This window comes from Mesocricetus auratus, unplaced genomic scaffold, assembly GCF_017639785.1.
Source record: "Mesocricetus auratus isolate SY011 unplaced genomic scaffold, BCM_Maur_2.0 Super-Scaffold_100008, whole genome shotgun sequence".
Classification (NCBI taxonomy): domain Eukaryota; kingdom Metazoa; phylum Chordata; class Mammalia; order Rodentia; family Cricetidae; genus Mesocricetus; species Mesocricetus auratus.
In genome coordinates this window covers 17,825,186-17,842,119 of record NW_024429192.1, presented here as the reverse complement: position 1 = coordinate 17,842,119, position 16,934 = coordinate 17,825,186, and the positions used below count along the sequence as shown (strand labels likewise).

Here is a 16,934-nt window from a genome sequence, read left to right as displayed (position 1 = left end):
ATGGCATGGGTGGAATTATGAGGGCCTGTATTAGACTCACTTGCAAGGTAAGAGGCTGAATGGTTCAATGACTGCTGTCTACAGGATGGAGAACTGTGGAAACAGCCACCCTCAGTCAAAAACACTCAAAGTCTCAACAGCTTCTTAGGGTGCATTTTCAATCCAAGTCAAGAGGTTGAAAGACTTTTAGTGAGTCCATTACTACTAGTCCATGGTCAGAGGACAGAGGGCCTAGATCTGTATTCACAGGCACTAGAGGTAACACAACATGACACTGCTGAAAGAGATTCCAAGGTGTCTACAGTGCCACCTCCTTCCACTTTGTGCTTCATTCGTGCTCTCAACCTACTGCACCATCCCACCCACGGGGGTGGGGTGGGGGCAGTGAATCTACCTCCCAGAGTTTACTGACCCACCACCGGCCAGTCTTCTCTGAAAACACCATCCAGTTTAGCTGGCATCTCTCCAAAATTAACCCTCACATCTAGGTATAGGAATCTTAATCTCTCTCTCTCTCTCTCTCTCTCTCTCTCTCTCTCTCTCTCTCTCTCTCTCTCTCTCTTTCTGTCTCTCTGTCTCTCTCTCTCTCTCTCTCTGTTTCTCTGTGTATGTGTGTGTGTGTGTGTGTGTGTTTGTGCATGTGTGAGTATAAAACACATCAGTTGCTGTACAACGGCCTCTGAATCTCTAGAGAATGCCAAAAACCTACTGTCATCTTAAGTCTGGATATTTATGTCTCAACAAAATTTACATGAGGATATTCTCATCCAGAAAGCAAAGTCATTGCCAGGTGATAGTGGCTGACTGGACATTCATGAATTGGATTAGTGCCATAAAGGAGGCCCAAGACACCTCTTAAGCTGTTCACCATGTCAAGACCAGCAGTTCATATGTACCGTTTATGAACCTGGTACACAGGCTTTCATTAGATGTCAAATCCCCTTCTGTCATGATTGTGTATGAAATGAATGCCTGTTTATAAGACACCCAGTTAATGGCACTTTGTGATGGCATCCTGGGAAGGCCGAGAGACAGGTTAACAGTTTATTTTTAAAATATAATTATGCCTGACCACTAAGGATTTATTGTTCAGGCTATCAGGGCGCTCCTCCATAGAGAAAACTGATTCTTGCTTTCTCAGTTATCATTGACTGCCTGTAGCTCTTCATCAAAGGTGAAGATTAACCACCACTGAGATAAATTATAAATATGCAAAACTTTAACTTGATACAAAAGAGAAAATGGAAAGTTTTCCAAAGACGGTAACTGAAGGCTTACAAAAGAGTCAAATAATGTTAGACAAAGAAGAATTGAGGTTTCTTTATAATTGGAAATTTTTCATAAATAATACTTGGGAAATAGCGTGGATCAAAAAGGACTAACTAGGAAAAATTCCAGAAAGGAACATGGGGAGATAAATCAGAATAATCTAATTGTCAGAAGAAACAGAGCCTAGTGTTGAAAAGGAAGAGGTAGGCAGTTGGGTAAGTAGACAGCAGACTATGGCTTTAGTGCAGGATACTGCCCACTGGTTCCCAGAACAGGGCATATGAGTAAGCTTTCATTCCCCTCCCCACCCTTCCCTTTCACCATTGCTCCAAGATGGCCTTTCAAAATTCAACTCTGGATATTCTAGTCTTCTTGGATATCATCTGCATTTATTCATCTCCTCCCTCAAACCTATTTTGCTCTCACCTCCTTACTCAAAGCTATCTCTGAAAATTAACACAGGCTGTATACTGTAATTTAGATGTTCATGTTTACAAGTAGTAAATATTACCATAATATTTGTTCTATAATACTACCTAAGCAACATACTCTTGTACTTCCAACTTAGAGCTCATTTAGATATCAATTGTATTTGAATATTGCTTGATTAATAGCCCAAGTTTATAAATTTCATATAAATTCAGTTGGATCTAATGAATTCAAAGCATATTTAAGTTTATTTGAAAGGATCTTTTAAAATGTGAATGAAATCATACAAGTGGGGTGTACACTGCACAGACCCGTACCTTTCCTCTGGTCATGCTCTAGTGCACTATGACTACAGTTATTTGTTACAGGCACACAAAGGTGGCACAAGCATGAAGTGGGATTTGATGAGAGCAACTACTCTGCTATGAATTTATTCACTGGGCACTAGTTATGGAATTTTACCCTCAGCAGTATGTTCATTCATGGGAAAACACAGAAATAGTTACAGCATAAAAGATACCCTAATTATTTGAATGTTTTACCTACACATGTGTTTTGCACCACACACATGCCTGGTTCCTGCAAAGGTAAGACAAGGGCATTGTATCATTCTGAACTGGAATGAGGGATGACTGTGAACCACTGTGTGGGTTCTCAGAATCAAACCCAGGCCCTCTGAAGAAGCAGCAAAGACTTTAAACCCCTGAACCATTTCTCAAGCTCCATAGATACATTTAATACTGCATCTATTGTCAATATTTACAATATAGTCATTTCCAAAAATTATCACAAATGAGAATTAAAGCTTGTCACCTCATCTCTACATTATGTGTTTCTAATATAATAAAAAGAAACAGTTGATGGCATAATATGCGAAGCAGTCTGTCTGGATGCATACTTTAGCATTCTGAGTCTCAAATATCATATATATGCTTTGTTTTTCAAATGTTATTCATTTAGTTGGAACTCTTAAAAACATATTGTCTCAAACAGCCTTAGGAGAAATATAATAACAGTGACTAGGTGTAATAGGAAAGCACTTACAGATTAATGATGACTAGAGAGAACAAACAAACAAAATTAAAAATTTATAAGTCTGCTACGAGAACTTTTTCTGAGTCCTTTTTTCCTTTCAACCAACAATAACAGAAAGAATGGAGGAAGGAGAAGGATCAAGCACTGATTCTGCCAAAAATGCTTTAAGCTCTCTTATTCATCACAAAGATCATCTGCTTCTCTCCATCAATGGACCTTCCCTAAAGGTAAACACATTACCCAGAAAGAGCAAGCTGACTCCTTATGGACACTGTGCTCTGCAACATGTCCAGACCCCAAGGAAAGAAACTTACAGCAAAGGGTAACAGGTGTTCAGAATTGCTGTGCCTATAGGCAGATACAATAAACATAGGTATAAGCATAGTCTTTTGATGTGAGACGTCAAGCTTCTTGTATTCAAATAATTAGGGTGTCTTTCATGGGAATAGAGATGGGTGTCTACATAAACCCTGTGCCTGGCATGGATTTTAAAGAATCAAACACTATTACCAGTGTGGCTGGTGTCATCATATCTAAGCTGGTGCAATATGTGGGACTAAGGGTTTAAATTGGGGAGTTTAAATATTTGCAGATGTCAGATTTAAAAAACGAACTGTCTGCATGTTTCTGTAAAAGAAAAGACAGAAGGAAATATTTTGGGCCATGTGAGCTATATTTGGGTCTTGTCCCAAATATAGAAATCCATGTTGGATCAGCAGCAGTAGATCATATATAAAATAACAGATGAGGGAGTATTCTTAAGGATTGTAGGTTGTTTATTCATCCTATAAAGTATTAAGAGTCACCTGAACGTGTCAGCACATCCTTATAATACCTATACTTGGGAGGCTGAGCAGGAAGACTACTGAGAATGTAAAGATAGCCTGGACTACAGAAGAAAACCCTCTCTTAAAAACTATATAAAACAAAAAAAACCATAAAATAAGTAAGTTATTAACATAGGGTACCAAAGGTGAGCTAAAGCATAGAATTTGGTGACAGGCCACAGAATTACTGGTGTTGACTCTTTATTGTCAAAAGGGAAGGCCTGATTTGAACCTAGATACCTTGTATTAATACTCATCCTTCTAATGAAAATTGCCACACTTCATGCAAAGGAAGCAACTATAGGAACTCCATAGACCTGCTAACTCTATGGCTACCCTCAAGCCTTCTTCCCCAGCAATTTTGTTAAGTTCCACAGTGCATGAAGACATAGAGAGTGTACACCCAACAGAGGAAATGGTTTATATATTTTTCTACATCTTGATTATTGAATATAAGCCCAATCAGAGTACTTCAGGACTTTCAACAAAATTGAATTCACCAGATCAGTAGTTTTCAATTGTGTTGATGTTGCTCCCTGCAGGACTTTTTGAAACTTGTGGAGACATCGTTTGGTCATCACAACCAGAGAAGTACTGATTATGGCATCTCTTGGGAAGACACAAGGAATACTGCTGGAATCCCCACAACACAGTGAAATCTTTTATTCCATCCCCCAAATATCAGCAGTGATGAATTTGAGAACACCTTCACTTAATTGACTCTTACTTTAGTAAAATAATTTCAGGACAAAATAGGAATCTTTCTTTGGAGAATACTGGAGGAATATAAAGGCAGGAAGAAAAAGTTAGCAGAACCAAAATCTTTCAGGTAACTTTCAGAAAGTACTCTTTGAAAACAGTTAACTTTTCTGAAAATCAACGCAGGAAGTGAAAGCATGCCTCACAGTTTCAGATTTAAATTCAGTGACGCTCAGAATAGCATTTGAAATCCCTGTTTTGGAGACAGATTCTTTGCATTTAGGATGATTTTCCATTTACATTCTGTAACACCAACACAGGATATGAAACACAAAATACAGAAGCATCTAGGTTTTCCATTATTGGCGTGGTATAGTCTGCAAGGACATCAGGACTGAACAGTTACTTACCTGGCTAATACCAAAGACTGGGACTTTGGAAGCAGTAAACTTGAGTATGTGATAAAGTAGAAGCAGTGCTCTTGTGGAACTGGAAAGGGATTAGTGGGACCTTGGAACTGCCTGGGAACCGCATGCTTTTCTGTCAGGAAATCAGGAGCTAAGATGCAGTTGAGACTGGGTTGACAGAATCAGGTCAAAGTGTTCTGCTCTATTTTGATGTGTCTTAATATGGAGTTACTTGGATGGAGTTAAATCTATATAGCTCTGAATCTGGGGGAAGAAAAGACACTCCAGCACACATACACACAGGGAGCTTCTTCCAGAAGCTAACTTTAGGTATGAATACTAACTCATCCAAATGCTCAGGAGCTCTGGAAACTTCTTGGTGCTTCCAAATAATTTAATGTCTATTGAAATAAGGCAGTATGAACACAGCAGCAAAGTACTCCATCGAACAAAATTAAAACCAACTAGACTAGTTACTTGCAGCAATAAGTGTAAAGTTTTTGCTATTGATAAATTGATGTACTGTTATGCAAAACTGAACTGTAGAGTAACTTCAGGTTTGCAGAAATATTACCTAGATGATGCAGAGTTTCAATATGTGCCATTTTCCTCTAGTAGAACTTCATATTTTATGATTGATATAAAGTATATTTTTGAACCAACACTGATTGACTAGGATTTTTTATTTTATTGTTTGATAATTTTGTACAAGCTTATTACGTGATTTTTGTCAAGTCTACCTCTACTTCCTCATGTCCATTTCCTTTCCCACACCATCGTACTATTCTCTTCCAGTTTCATATGTTCTTAAAAACACAGCCCCACTGTTTAGCTGCCTAGAGTTCTTTATCTAGGGGTGTAGGGGAATTAGTCTTCCACGGGGATAAGCTGCCTTAATGATTGTTCATTGCAGAGTGGTCATCCCTGAACAATGTACACACCACCAACCAAACAGACACAGCAGTCTGTATGCATATATTTGTGCAATGTTTATGTCAACAATAAAGAAAAAGAGTTTATCAACTTGAAAGGCAGTATGAGATGGGTTTGATGGAGGAAAGAGATAGGGAAAAGTAATATAATTCTATTTCAATTAAAACACATTTTAAAAAATCACATTGAATTTATGTTGCTTTAGGAAAGGGGTGTTTATAGGCTCTCCTACATGATTCATAACTTCGTTAGCACTAAGTAGTTGACTAAGTCTCCAATACCCGGAAAAAATTCTCTCTTGCTGAGTAGATCTTAAATTCTATTAGAGAGCTGTTGGACATAGTCTTCTCAATGAAAAAAGACACAATACCAAATGGTCAACCCTGAAAACACACAAACTGCTTATATTTAGGAATATATATATATATATATATATATATACATACATATATGCATGCAATAACAATTAATGAAAAAGGAAACACAAATACGAAGGAGATCAGTGAAGCATTTATGGAAGTTTTGGAGAAAACAGAAGGGAGAAATGACGTGATTAGACTCTAATATCAAAAAGAAACATGCAAAAATCCTATTGATTCCAATTAGTGCTGCCAGTATGTGTAAGCACCCTCTACTAGATTTGGGTAGCCATTTAAAGGGCTACATACTTGGATAAAAATGATTCTTCCTACCCCTGGCAATCATCAATTGCTAATATTTATTTAGTGGTATGGGTACTTATGATCACTTTTTTACTGCTTGCAAGATTTTTGTATGACTTGATCTTCATTAAGTCATATTCATGTGTTCCCAACCAAGGTGAAGTTTTATATATATATATATATATATATGTATTCATACATATATATATATATGTATGAATGTATAACTGTCCTGTTGTATTCAGAAAACAGTTTTGTTGCAGTGATACATTGCTTCTGACTTTTGTCATAATTATGCTCCCTCTATGATTCCTAAACCTTAAGAGGAAGAGGTATAATATGGATGTCCCACCTACAGCTAATTACTCAACTCTTTCTTATCCTATGTTTATTGACTAGCTATAGGTTTCTGTTAACTGTCATGTTTTGTAAAAAGGAGATTATCTGATAAGGGGTGAAAGATCTGCTAAACTGAGTATAACAATAAATCATTATGAGTTAGTTAAATACTATATCCCTTTAGCAGAATAATAGTAGGCAGTTCTCCCTTGGGCTTTAAGACTTACTCAGCCACAGAATCTTGACCAAGTTAATAGTGTAAGCCATGAATTCTGTCTTCTGTAGAAGACAGGAAGTAATTGATTATTTCCACAACACTAATACCACCATTCCAGCAATGGGCACATCTTGTAAGGCTAGTCATTATTGTAGCACAGGCTTCACACCTGGGCAAGACTAGTGACTGCTTTTCTCCTTCAATATCATGCATAGAACCTTGCAGCACTACGAAACTACCCACGAGTAATGAAGCCCCCAGGCTGATAGATTTCTCCATGTTTACAACTCAAGTGTGTGGTGTCTTACTATTAAGTTCTGGAGAGGACCAAGAACCATGGATTATATGGGACACCACTGACCAAGATTTCCAAAAGAAGGAAGCAATTCCTGACATTAGACTCTTCATTTGCTAGCCTATGGTGTCCAAGAGAGGTATTTCCCCCCTGGTAGTGGGTAACTTCATTTAAACTCTTTCTATGTGTGTATTTTAGAAGGTTTCCACAGTGTTAGTTTCTACATACACATTTAAATAATAAAATAAAATATAATAAGAAAATACAACGGCTAACACATTGGACTTGAACAAAAGAAACAGAAGAAAGGAGCTCAAAATGAGGCACAAGAAACAGAGACCCACATATAGCCCACAGTACTTTCAATGGTCTTTGGTGATAGATATTCTTCTACCTGTACCTGCACTTGCATCACCCATGCTCAATCCTTCTTGCTCTATTATCCCCCATGTCCTTTCATAGACATTATTATTAATTAAATTATGTATTATGTTTTTCTTTTTTTCTAATGCCCTTTATTTTTTTCTTTTGTCAGAACTCCATGCAACATATCTCCTTGGCTTATCTTGGCAGTTACAGTTTTTGCTGTTGCTGTGTTTTAGAATCCTGTGTTTTGAATAATTTGGAGAGGCTTTGGTCAATTATTTTGTGCCTCAGTTCAAATTTTCTAATATGTCTGCCATGGTTAAAGAAGAATTGTGGGTTCTGTTAGGAATTTCTAGATAAAAAGTTCCCAGTGCAACATATCAAAGTCAACTGATATCAACTTTATGTATATTGATTTGATTTTAATTTTGATTGAGTCTCTGATTTAGTATACCTAATTCTATTTTAAATTATACTTTATGTATTAAATGTCACATGATGCATAAGTAGTTTCCAACAGACTCACATAGCATTCTCTTTTCCTTTTTAAAAATAATCACATTTTTATCAAAAGAAGTCATGTTTTCAATGAAGATGTTTATATCTCAGAAACGTACATCAGTCCATCTCACCTTGTCATAATATAATATAATATAATATACCTATACATGAATGAGATGCACAGGGATAGCTGATGGTGGTAAAACATATTTTTGCAGTCATCTTAATTCCATCTATAATTTCAAAGATATATACCCTAAGAAAGCTACACAATACATCCTACAAATCAATACATCCATAAACCAAAGAATGAATGAAGAGATTTGTATACATTTTATGTTTTGATGCATGGAAACACAACAGAGCTAAGGTAAAACACTTGTTTTAATGAGTCTTCCTCATTCACTAATACTTCCACTTGGATTATTATCAATGTATATTCATATGCTACATGCCAGAGAGTGATCTAAGACAAACTGACTTTGAGTTTTAAAAATGAATGGAAAATATATAGACAAATGCTAAAAATAATCAGTAGCCACAGTCTTTGCAACAGACGAGGCAAATTCAAAGGAAAACAACATTAACCACACCACAGTTTGTTTTGGTTGCTGTAACAAAATACACTAGACTGAATAGTTTAACAAAATAGAAATCCACTGTGGTTTTAGAGGCTGGAATCCAAGATCAAGTTTCAAAGTCATTATGTGGTAAGGGTGGGTGGGTGTCTTGAGTCATGGATGACACTTTCTCTCTGGTGGAAAGAGATAACAAGCTCCCTTGGGCCTCTTTTCTAAAGACACTAATCCCATTTATTTGGGCCCTGCCCTCATGATCTAATTACTTCCCAAAGGCCATATCTCCTAGGACTATTAGGATGCCAGTCGAAGAATTATGGAGTGAACACAAACATCCAGATAATACCAGTGGGTGAGGATAAAATTCACAGTGAATAAACAACAGATGAGTTTTTATGTATCAAAGAATGAAGTATCAACAGCAATATAGTAAAAACAACAGAGACCATTGATAAAATGATGCGAGTTCAGTGGCTGAAAGTTTTACTTAATTCTCACTGAAAATACACAAACTCACTCTGAAATAAGTAATACATGCAAGAATTAAGTATAGCAATGAAGTAGGACTAAGTAATAGTCAATACGTTTATTTCCTAGGTATAAAGTCCAAGCTTAATTTATGGTACCCAATATTCTAATCAGGAAACACACACACACACACACACACACACACACACACACACACACACACAATCCATTACTATCTTGGGCTGAAGACAAAAAGGAGGTAGAATCCATGAAGGCAAATACAACTGTCAGAATCCTTGAGTCCTGGGTAGATTTGTAACAAAATCTTTTAGTTCTTTCCATGGCCTGTTGCTAAACCTAAGAACTCTATATCAGGCTTGCAATATATACAAGATGCAACTGTGAACTCTGTCATTGTCATTTTAAACTGCACAAATATGAAGAATTATAGAGAAGCACATCTGGGCTAGGTATAGTTACGGGTGGAAAAATCATATTTTCTGGGCATAAGCTTAGGCCTGCCTCATTTATATGTAAGACTTTGATTTTTTAATTTAAAATTTTTGAAATTTAATTTAACCCATTTTCTCATTTCCTTCCTCTCTTCACACCCACACAGATAACACTCTTTGTTCTCTTTCAAATTCATACCCTCTTTTTTCACTAATTGTTTTTATGTGCCTATCTCTATCACCTATCTATCTATCTATCCAAATATTCCTAAATATGCCTTGCTCAGTCAGTATTTTATTTATATGTATGTATTTAGGGCTGATCATTTGATATTAGATAACCAACAATTGTATTCCTCTCTGGGGAAGACTATATCTACAAGTCTTTGCATACCTTAGTTTCCTATAGATCTTTGTGTGGAGTTGAGGCCTCCTTAGAATTCCTCAAACTGATAATTTAAACTTAAAGCTAATTTTATGTTCATCTTCTCAGTGTGTTTTGGTATTAATAGAAGTAACCTTATTTTTTTTCCTGGGGATTCTTACTCTTTATAGATGAAAACACCAGACAAGAGCTTATTAACAAATGTGAAATATACACCAAACTAGTTCACATGATCAGGAAATAAATGAACTAACATAGATGTGTGCATTAGATAATAGAAGTAAAGAAAAGAATAGAAAGTAAATATATACATAAAATATTTAATGAACTAAAACTGATTAAGGAAAACAATCAACCACCAGATGACTATGATAATTAAAATACAAGAAGTTGTAGAAGGTTGGGAAATTGCTCATACTAGCATCATTTTCTTTATGATTTCAATGTAGGCTAGAGACCAATAGTTCTCTAGGAATCCTCAAGGCACTCAGAGTCAAATTGAGCCTATTCAGGATATCCGTCTTCTTGGATTGAGTATTGGTGGACTACACAGACATGTAATCCAATCTAATGACATGCGCACACGCACGTGTGGACACACACACACACACACACACACACACAAATAACAGTAAAGAAAAATAATAAAAATCTACTGAGAACCAGTGTGAGTTTGTGAGTATAAGAATTAAAAGCTGTTAAGTTTCAGACATTCATACCATTGGGAAATCATCAGAAGGTGAAATGATGAAGCGGAATCTGAAGTCTCTAAAAAGTAGATTGTGAGTGGAAAGAAATGTAAACAAAATCTCACCCAGCTACACTCATTTGACAAAATTCCATCCTACTTTTCTTATTTTTTGAGACATGGTTTCTCTGTTTAACAGTTCTGGCTGTTCTGGAACTCGCTCTGTAGACTAGGCTGGTCTTGAACTCAGTTTCTCCTGCTTCTGCCTCCCTAGTGTTAAAAATTGTGCCACCACTTCCCAGTCCTACGTTTCTTATTAAAGGAAGTGGATACCATCTGTCTTGGAGAATCATCTTTTGTAACTACAGCCTAAGGATAGCCTTTAGTCCTAGAAAATTCAGTTAAGCATCTTTCGAAGTTTATTTTTTATATCATTTTTTATTTTAATTTTAAATAGCTTGTTTTACATGTCAATCCCAGTTCCCTCTCCCTCCCCTCCTCCCGCACTCCCCTTCCACCCTCCCTCCCACCCTATTGCCAAATCCTTCCGCATAGGGGATATCTAGAGTCTATCATTTTACTCTTGGTAGGGTCAAGGCACTCCCCTAAGAGTCCAGGCTGAGAGAGCATCTCTCTTTGTGCTATAGGCACATGAAGACAGATTGTATACCAGGGATAGACACTGATCCACAGCTCAGGGCCCCATAGGTTGCCCAGGCCTTCTCACTGACACTCACATTTGGGGGGTCCAGATCAGTCCCATTCTGGCCTCCCTACTGTCGGTCTGGGGTCCAAGAGCACTCCCCTGTTCAGATCAGCTGTCTCTGCTGGTTTTGCCAGCCCATTCTTTGCCAATTTGCTCATCACTCCTCTCTCTCTGTCACTGGGTTCCTTGGGTTCAGTTCAGTGCTTAGTTGTGTGTTTGCCTCTGCTTCCATCAGTCACAGGATGAAGGCTCCCAGATGGTTATAGACATCAAGTTCATTATCAGGAATGGGCATTCGAGGTGGTCCTTCCACTATTGCTTAGCTTGCCAATTGATGTTATACCTTTAGATCACTCGAGGTCACTCTGGTGCCTGATCTGTCTTCGATCCTATGATTCCCTCTTCCCCCTATTTTACCCCCACCCCCTCAACTTCCTGTTCCCCCATGACCAACTCCCTTCCTCTTTACCCCCTCTATTCTTCCCAGGTCCCACTACCCCCCTCGCCGTGTTCCCCATCCATTCAGAGGATCTTGTCTCCATCCTCTTCTCTTGGGTACTATGCATATATGCATATCTTTTAGGTTCTTTCCTGTTTCCCAGACTCTCTATCTGTGGAAGTGCAGACTGGCACTATCCTGATCCATATTTAAAATCCATATATGAGGGAGTACATACCATGTTTGTCTTTTTGCGACTGGGTTACCTCACTCAGGATGGTTTCTTCCAGTGCTATCCATTTCCCTGCGAATTTCAAGATTCCATTGTTTTTTTCTGCTGAGTAATACTCCATTGTGTAAATGTACCACATTTTCTCTATCCACTCTTCAGTTGAGGGGCATCTAGGTTGCTTCCAGGTTCTGGCTATTACAAACAATGCTGCTATGAACATAGTGGAGCAGATGCCCTTGTTGTATGAACCTGCCTCATTTGGATAAATGCCTAAGAGTGGAATTGCTGGGTCTAGTGGTAGATTAATTCCCATTTTCCTGAGGAATCTCCATACTGATTTCCAAAGAGGCTGTATGAGTCGGCATTCCCACCAGCAGTGGAGGAGTGTTCCTCTCTCTCCACATCCTCTCCAGCATAAATTGTCTTCGGTGTTTTTGATTTTAGCCATTCTGACTTTATATGGAAAACAAAAGGCCCAGGATAGCTAAAACATCCCTATACAATAAAGGAACTTCAGGAGGCATCACCATACCTGACTTCAAGCTCTATTATAGAGCTATAGTCCTGAAAACAGCTTGGTATTGGCACAAAAATAGGCAGGTAGACCAATGGAACCGAATCGAAAGCCCTAATTTTAACCCACACACCTATGAACACCTGATTTTTGACAAAGAAGCTAAAACTGTACAGTGGAAAAAAGAAAGCATCTTCAACAAATGGTGCTGGCATAACTGGGTAATGGTATGCAGAAGACTGCAGATAGATCCATGTTTATCGCCTTGTACAAAACTTAAGTCCAAATGGATCAAAGATCTCAACATACATCCAGCCACACTGAAACTTTTAGAAGAGAAAGTGGGAGATACTCTTCAACGAGTTGGTACAGGAGACCACTTCCTAAACATAACACCAGTGGCACAGGCACTGAGATCAACAATTAACAAATGGGACCTTCTGAAACTAAAAAGCTTCTGTAAGGCAAAGGACACAATCAAAAAGACAAAAAGGCAGGCCACAGAATGGGAAATGATATTCACTAACCCTACATCTGACAGAGGGCTAATCTCCAAAATTTACAAAGAACTTAAGAAACAAGTCTCCAAAACACCAAAGGATCCAATTAAAAGGTGGGGTACAGAGCTAAATAGAGAATTCTCAGTAGAGGAGGCTAAAATGGCCAAGAGACACTTAAGAAAGTGCTCAACATCCTTAGCCATCAGGGAAATGCAAATCAAAACAACTCTGAGATACCATCTTACTCCTGTCAGAATGGCTAGAATCAAAAACACCAAAGACAATTTCGAAGTTTATTTTAACATTACTAAAAAGAAAAATACTATCTGTTCACCCTTGGCTGTAGTCAAAGGTCCTATTGCCTAAAGGTACAGTTTAAGCTTTTCAAAAATGGTTCATGAATGTGTTACCAGCCCAACTATTACATCTGTTAGTAATGCACTGTATAACCTTTACAGTTGGTAAAAAATGAAAAGCTTTCATATAGGTTTTGTATGATGAAATCACATAAAAGAGAAAAATGTTACTGCTGTCTACTGATCACCTCTTCCTCACATTCATTCCTTCGACACAGCAACTTCTGTACCTACGTGTTAGAGCAGTGATCCAAATTCTGACAACTGTGACCCAATGTGTAATTGCTATTTAGCAAAGACCCAAGACTTATAAACAACAACACAAATTGCTCAAATGTACATGTAACAAATTAACAACAGGATGATATTGAGCGATAGCCAGGAAGTTGCACTTTAATTCTATCTTGAAGCCACAGGTGTTTAAATTGGCTATTCTTGAGATACTCATAATTAAATGTTTGCCCTGTCACTTGACAGATATTCTGATGCCCTAGAAATGACAATCGCAGCTTTCTAGTGGGTCTGAGATTTCTGTATTGATAATGCAATGAAGTGCTATCCGTGAAGTTGTGAATATCACAAATATGATCTTGCATGTACTGATAAATCCATTTATACAACAGCAACATTGGAGTTCATTTCTATCAGACTGATCTCAGGAACTGTTTTCCTGCTCTACCTCTTCCTTTAATTTTATCCATTTGGTAATCTCATATATTGTTCAGACTAATAGATATTACTTTAACATACACCTGTAGTCTCATACTGTAGTCAGCATTTTTTCATTATCTAACTGATAGCTCAACCATATAAGTAAAGCATAAATTATGAGAAAGAGGTATATCATCCAATCATTTGTCCCATGCTGCTATAATTGTATATGATTTGGTTTCAGTCCTCCAGGGGTCATGTGTTGGAGCTTTGGTCCATAGTGTAGACATGATGGGAGATGGTGTAGAGTATTTAAGAGGTAGGGTCTAGTTGCTTCAGGTTCTGCCATCAAGGAATTGGTACTGATCTTACAGTGTAAATTAGTTTCTATGACAAGAAGTTGGTACAAGATAACAAGGCTAGCCTCTTTGCACGGTCTATCTTATTGTGTTACCACATGATCTGCCCCCCACATATTTTCTTATAGAACCCAGGACCACAATGGGCTGGACCATCCCCCATCAATCACTAAATAAGAAAATACCTTTTAGGAGTGCCTACAACTGATGTTATGGAGGAATTTTCTTAACAGAGGGTCTCAGATGATGCCAATTTTAGCTCATGTCAAGTTGACATAGTATTGAGCACCAGAGGCTGCCTAGAGCCTCTGGATTCAACTCTACTAAACTCCACAAAGAAAATATGTAGAACAGAGCAATGTAATATGGCCAAATGCCATGAAAGCTGGGAGTCAGTATGCAAATCACCCCTAGTGAACTGGACTACTTCAGATGAATCAGTCATTAAATCTTCAGAAAAACCCCATGTGGTAGGAAGGATCACTAAATACAACTTGGCAGGAATTACCCTCATCTTTTGAAAGGTTAGGAAGAGAAGGTTCTGTGATTGTTAGTCAAACACACACAGCTGTTAAAGGGGAACATTGGGACTCAAATGACAAGATTTTGATCAATCTATTTGTGTTAAATGCACACAAAATACTTTGATTCAAAGATCAGTTGAATTCAAGATTGATTGAATTAATCTAAATATGAAATTTACTTTAAAAAGTACTTTAATTGTATCCTTTATATTTTTATTAAAATACTTTTTTGTATACTCATTGCCAGGAAAATATTAAAGGTACTTCATCTAAAAGTTACTATTCTTAATGTTCTGAAAATGTTAGTATTGACAGAAATTGTGAACATACGTGGTTATAAAAGTCAGCACTGTCATCTTCTAGAGTTAAACAGATATCTAAAGACAGTTTTAATGCCTCCCTTAAAAACATGGTGACCCAAAGCCAGCCATGAGCTGGCTCACCTCATCACTGTACTAACCGGCCTTTATTCAAGACCATACCTGACCCAGAGAGCTCTTAGACACATAAAACAGCAAGTTCGGGCTCAGGGGAAGCACTTGTGTGACAACGACTTTCAATACACATATCTCATTTCAAAAGATTTGGTTTTACTGTTCTCTCCCAAACCTTAGTAATTGTTTCAAAGAAAAGAAGTAAATGTTCAGAAGATGGTGAATAAGCAAAAGCAAATGGAAAGAAATAACTAAGGCACTGACTCTAAAACGTATTTTCCCATTAAGGTTATATTTAAACATATTGTTTTAATTTAAATTTAAAACCAAATAACTCTTTAAATTAAACATGAACAAAATAGACCATGAGAAAAAAATTAAATTAAAAAAAGAATATATCACTTCACTCAGCAAAATGATTTTGGAGCTCTGTTTTTAATGAGCAAACACATTTATATAATTTTTTTCTAGACCTGCAAAAGTTTTGTGCTTAGACCTTAAGATATTGAAACATGTTATATAGAGACATACTATGAAAATCCGTACCTCACTAGCAGCATATAAGGAAGATGTTATGTTGAAACTGAACTATTTTCAGGAATTAGGAAAAATAGTTAAATTTTCAGGCAGAAATCTTCAAATTGCAAGGTTTTCATGAAGGTTAAAAAGAACGTAGTGACTATAGATTCATCGTGGTCATAAATGAGTTCCCCTTTGTTCTTTCTAGGATATCTGTAAAGCTTTACTCTCTTAGTACAGTACACACAAGGTGACATTCATCAGCAAGATGACTTTTCAATTATGGACCTCATGGAAAGCTAATGATGTCTATATGTTAATATTGCCAACACTGTGTCAGCCCATTAAAGAATCTGTGATATTAAATACACTGGTATAAAATTATATATTATTTCTGCTCAGCCATGTGCAAACAATCTGCCTGAAGTGCTAGAATTATAGGGAAATCCTCCCCAGAGACAAAAGCACAATGGAATTCTGTTGAGAGCAGTTAAAATGTTCCCCTATTTTAAGTGGCTTCTTGAAGTATAGAGATTGAAGTTCCAGAATTTAATTACATGGGATCTCTCCCTCAATACTTCTGGTTAAAGTTATAATAATTTTACAGTGTTATTCTTACTTTGGGTAGGGGTGAAAAGAAGAAGACATTATTAGACACCATTAATGTAATCATTCCAAGTTTTACAAAATCTATACCTCTTGGATTCTGAACTAAAATGATTGATGATGTTTAAAGTTCCAAAAGTGCAGAAATTGTGATTTTTCTAAAGGAAACTCATATTACAAGGATCTGAGATGAAATATTTTCCATCACGTAATTACTATAACAAAGCTGGAGTCATATTCTTATGTTTATTCTTTACAGGAACTCTCATTTACTGGTTATCAACCTGGACAATTGTTCAGTCTAATGGGCCCCAGATGTATAAATACAGTGACAACTGACTGATAAAAATGAAATGTAGCAAAAAGAGCATACTGCTCCAAGTAAAATGGATAGTAAAAGTGATATACACATTTAGGATGGTACTCTTCCAAGTTTTTTGTCATATTCAATCCTTAGTGTCATACCTCTTGCCTAATACTTATAACTCAAGAATGAGTTTGAGTAATGGTTTTATTTTAAATTCCTACTATATTAATAACATGC

At 37.0% G+C, this 16,934-nt stretch overlaps 1 long non-coding RNA gene across 1 annotated transcript; it reads left to right on the top strand.

Annotated features, from left to right (window-relative positions):
• The first annotated feature begins 602 nt into the window (after positions 1-602).
• LOC121141911 lies at positions 603-5,328 on the top strand. The gene is made up of 2 exons (XR_005878860.1): positions 603-2,960; positions 4,103-5,328. It is a non-coding gene; the product is annotated as an uncharacterized LOC121141911 (long non-coding RNA).
• Positions 5,329-16,934: the final 11,606 nt, after the last annotated feature.